This window comes from Elephantulus edwardii, unplaced genomic scaffold, assembly GCF_000299155.1.
Source record: "Elephantulus edwardii isolate Elephantulus edwardi_28Jun2011 unplaced genomic scaffold, EleEdw1.0 scaffold00169, whole genome shotgun sequence".
NCBI classification, from domain to species: domain Eukaryota; kingdom Metazoa; phylum Chordata; class Mammalia; order Macroscelidea; family Macroscelididae; genus Elephantulus; species Elephantulus edwardii.
Window position 1 is genome coordinate 7,099,420 of NW_006399919.1, and position 5,290 is coordinate 7,104,709.

At 39.0% G+C, this 5,290-nt stretch overlaps 1 protein-coding gene across 1 annotated transcript in view; it reads left to right on the top strand.

The window, feature by feature from the left end:
- The window catches only part of TSC22D2 (TSC22 domain family, member 2), a 55,551-nt gene that overhangs the window by 394 nt on the left and 49,867 nt on the right, over nucleotides 1-5,290 (top strand). The gene's annotated exons all lie outside the window — the stretch shown is intronic.

The window sequence follows — 5,290 nt, forward strand, 5'->3', positions numbered from 1 at the left end:
TTATGACTCAGGGTGAAGTCTCTCTCAGGGAGGAGTGATAGGGAATGGCAAAGGACACACTGGCAAAGAAGATTAATCAGAACTGGCTTTGACAAACACTGTGACATTTGGACAAGAACAAACTGGGAGGAGGGTAGAGAGAATAGTGCAACAATGAATGAGAGGAAACCCAAAATCTCTGTAAATGTTTATGAATATTAATAAAATATAATTATAGAAAGAAAAAAAAAAGAAGACAAAACCAAGTAGTATAAGAAGTGTGCAAAAAGTTCCATTAGGACAAATACTGTGTAAGACCACTGTTGTAGAAATAAAAACATAACTAGTAAAATGTGTATGAAGATTCAATGGGTATAGGGCAGGAGCAGAGGGGTTAGAGTGGGCAGGGGTGTAATCACAGCGTCATACAATTTGATGGGTAGAGAGAGGGGTGGGTAAAGGAAATGGGAAAGATCTGGTGTGGAAAACAATGTCTATTTTGTAAGTAAACCAGTATCAAATAAAAACGTTATTTAAAAAAAAAAAAAAAAAAAAAACAGGCAAGCTCTGGTGACGTAGTGGCAAGAAACTGCACTGTGGTGTGCAGTTCGAATCTACCAGATGCTCTGCTGAAGAAGGAGGAACAATCTCCTCCTGTACCAGTCAGATCTGATTTGATGGTAGACACATAAAAAATATTAAAAAAATTTAAAAAAAAACAAAATCCGAAAACAACAAACTAGGTCAATTAGAACTATGTTTTGTGCTCTGTTGAACATAGGCCTTACTAACCTCCTCCCTTGTTTAGTAATACTGTTGGTTAATTATATTTGGTTTGTCCTGGAGAAGGTGAAACCAGACTGCTCCTTGGAGGCAAGGATTCTGAAGCTTCGTCTGACATACTTTGGATACGTTGCAGGGAGGGACCAGTCCTTGGAGAGGGACATCATGCTTGGGAGGGTAGAGGGACAGAGCAAGAAAAGAAGACCCTCAATGAGATGGATTGATTCAGTGTCTGGGGTATTGGGGATAGGTGTGTCAGGGACAATAAGATTGGCACAGGATAGAGCAGGGTTTAGTGCTGTTGTACATAGGATCGCTATGAGTCACAGGTGACTAGATGGCACATAACAACAACAACAACAATTATATTTATAATTGTGAATATATATTTATATAAGTAAAAATATGTAACTATAAAAGCCAATAAATATAATTACAATTATAAATATTTTTTAAAAAGAGAGAACTGTGCAAGTATATGAAGTTAGAAAACACAAAAGGTAAAAAGTGCCAGGTATTCCTAAAGCTGGAAGAACTGAAGAAAGGATTCAAGTCTTCAGTAGCAATGCTGAAGGATTTTTTTTCCAAAATATGACACAAAAAAGCCCAATTAAAAACAAGATGGGAAGAATATGCAGAATCTTTGTACCAAAAAGAACTGGTCAATACTGAACCATTTCAGCAAGTATATCCTCAAGAACCAATGGTACTGAGGGGGAAAGTCCAAGCTGCATTGAAAGTTTGGCACAAAATAAGTCTCCAGGAGTTGACAAGATACCAACTTAGGTGCTTCAATTGCTTGTGCTACTACCCTGCATGTGCTCATTCATCTCAGACAAGAAATGTTGAAAACACATCTTTTATTCAGCAGGTCACCATGAGTTGTACTCGACTCCGTAGCACCTAACACCACCACCATCACCCGTCCAAATTCCTGTAAGGAAATCCATGTGTGTGTCCATTCCAAAGACTGTTGGCCGCAAAGAATATGGAAATGATAAAAATATCTGGTGGCATATTCTGCATGGAGTTGGGCTGCTAGCCTAAAGGCCATGCCTCTCTCGTGGTTGAGATCCACCAGTAGTTCCCAGGGCAGGGGGAATCTCCTCCTGTGCCATCTGAAGCCTCAGAAACACAATGCAGAGTCCGCTATGAATCCCTTCCAACTCAGCAGCAATGGGTTTTGAGTGACTATCAAGAGGTTTATTTGTGTTTTCATGAATATTTATTAATCTTATTTACATAAACCACTACTTTGTCATTAACTTCAAAAAAGACTTTTGGAAAACATTTTCTCTTTTTTTTTGGGAAACATTTTCAAGCCTGTGCATACCCATATACAAATCTTTCCATATCTAAATGAAACTTTTTAATGAAGGATCTTAGTTTATTTAGGGAACTCTGGTGGCCTAGTGGTAAGAAGTTGCACTGCAATCCATCAGAGCTGTTCATGGGAGATGGACGAGCAGTTGTCTCTCCAGTGATTGTCTCTGAAAACCTTCTGGAGGATCAGCTATGAGTCAATTTTGATTCCTTGGCACACAACAGTTTAGTTCTAAAATGATTTTTAATGTTTTTAATCCTGTCCGTACTAGGACTACATTCTATTTTACGATCTCTTCTAAATTGTCTTTGTATTTTCATTTCATGGCGTTCTCATGGTCTAGCATTAAGAAGCTGCACTTTAATCTCAAAGGTAAACGGTTCGAATCCATTAGTTGCTCTTCTTGGCACATAACAACATACTTTTATTTCATAATACTTCTTCTTTAGAGAGAAATGATCTTAAAAATGACTTCCGGATTTTCCTGTAAATGTGTGATTAAAGAGTATTATTACAAATAATTACAATGTTCATGAAATAAAATGTCATGATAAGCAGGTAAATAATAGTTCTTCTTCCAAAAGCCCTAAGTTCAGTACTACCAATTGCTAGCCACATTCAACAAACCAGTAAACCAATTCAAAGTAAATCAAGCTTTTATAACTTCATATCATATTTAACAAATTGATCCAACTTATTGATAGAGAACTGTCTCTTACGATTACTGATCTTACAGATTTATAAACTAAACATCCCATTAGCGGTCTCTACCACAATGACAGTATGATGTTACACCTTGTTCCTTTAATGTCTCTTATTCCCTAAGGTCCACCTGATTCAATCCATAGTCTTTTCAATTAATTGTGGTGTTGGAGACTATCCCATGGACTGCCAGCAGAATGAAACAAGTATGTCTTAGAAAAGGGTAACCAGCATACTTCTTGGAGGAAAAGATGGTGAAGCTTCATCTCTCATACTATGGATATGTTGATAGGAGAGTTTATTCCTTGGAAAGGGATATCATGTTTGGAAAGGTCGACTAAAGAGAGGAAGACCCCCAGTGCATAGATTGACACAGTGACTACAGCAATGGGCTCAAGTGTATCAGAGATAATGAGAATAGCACAGGATTGGGGTGGAATTCAGGTTTGTTGTTCATTTGTTGCTATGAGTCGTACTGGACTCAATGGCACTTAACAGCAGCAACTCCCTTAAGAAACAAGGACGTTACTATATGGTTTTATTTTACATCTGACCTCATTCATTTGTATTTGGAAGGCATAGTTTCTAAAGTTAAGAGATCTATCTCTATGATTTATTTACACTGTTGTTGCGGTATGCCAACGAGTTGGAACTGCCCAGAGCTGAGCCTTTGGAGGGTTTGCAGAGGCCATTAATCAAACAGGACGAAATAGATTGCACATCCTCTCAAAGAAGTGGTGGATTCCAACCACATGCCTTTGGGATTGCAGTGCAGCTTTTTAGCATTAGGCCACCAGAGCTCCCTATTTACATTTTATTGTTGTTGTGTACCTTCAAGCCAGAAGCCACCATTATCTGACCCTCTGGTGGGTTTTCAGAGGCACTTAATCGCAGGGAGGAAATCTGCCTATCCTTCTCCTGCAAAGCAGATGGTATCCTTGAAATGCATGCTTCTGGGATTGCCCCTAGGCCACCAGAGCTCCTTCTATTTACACTGTTGTTGATGATTGCTGTCAAGTGGAGCATGACTCATAGCAACCCTATGAACAAAAGAAGTGAAGGCTTTCTATAACTGTGGTAGATTCTCAAAATGAGTTTCCAGAGGCATGTTCTTTAGGATGCGACTTCTGCTTCCAAACTTTAAGAACCTAAAAAGTAAAAGAAACAAACAAAACACCACTAGAAATTTTCATTCTCCAAACATCTTCAGAAAACTGAATATATTAAGTTTGTTGTTAAGTGTCTTCGAGTCGCAGGCGACTCATAGTGACCCTACGAAGGAGAGTCCTCGGACGTGCCTTTCTTCCTCTCTCCAGGTTCATAGGGTTTCTGGAGGCAAGCTATTATGGAAGTGGATGCCACTCCTCCTTCCAAATATTAAGTGTAGGTACTATCAAATGATCTACATAAATCTTGGTGTGATTCTAAAGATGAAATAGATACCAGGGAAGGAGAGGAAGACCTTCAAAAACAGATTGATCCAATGTCTACAGCAATGTGTCAGGGATGATGAAAATGATGCTGGTTAGGACAGGGTAGAAGCAGGCTAGCATGGATGTGGGTGGTACGCAACTCAATCACACTTAACAACAAATGATGGCTGCATTAGTATTTTAAAGTCCCCTCACATTCCATTTTTAACTGTTCAAAATAGTAGCCTTACCATTTTCCTTTACCAAAAAAAATTTTTTTAAAACCTCGTTGCGAGGGAGTAGATTGCAACTTCTAGAGCCCCTGTAGGCCATGGAAGAGAGCTTTGGTGGCTTAGTGGTAAGGACTTGCACTGCCAACCCAAAAGAACCGAGTTCAAATCCACCAGCTGCTTAAACAGATGGGCACTCTTCTGTCCTGTGATTCACAGTCCCAGAAAACCAGATCGGTGACATATAAAACAGGGCAAGGAAGAAACGTGCCCACAGGGTTTCAACAGCTATAAACCACTAGGAAAGCCAATTTCTCGGCTGAAGGGTTCGCACCTCAGGCCTTTTGGATAGTAGCTGAGTGCTCCCACCTCAGTGCCACAGCAGCTTTGTATAAAATATGAAGAAATTGCTGGTCCTTTTACAGCTGTCCTCTGCTCTCTGACTCATTAGAGTGGGTCATCGCCCAATTCAAAACATACAATATTCCATGTATCCAACTAAGGGATTTAGAATAAACAAAAGGAGGAACTCTGCACAGTAGGGTCTACATTTATGGAGTCCTTAAGTTGATCTCCTGATGAAAGTAAAAAGTCTCAAGTGTACAGAAAACCCTAAAGACTCAGCAAGAAAACTATTGGACATAGTTGACCAATTCAGCAAAGTAGCAGGATACAAGATCAACATACGAAATCAGTTGGATTTCTCTACAGTGACAAAAAGAATACAGAGCTGGAGCTAAGAAAAGCAATGCCCTTCAAAATAGCTAATCACAAGATTAAATATTTGGGAGTAAATATAACTAGAAGCACAAAAGATCTATTCAAAGAAAATTACAAAACATTATTACAAGAAACAAAAA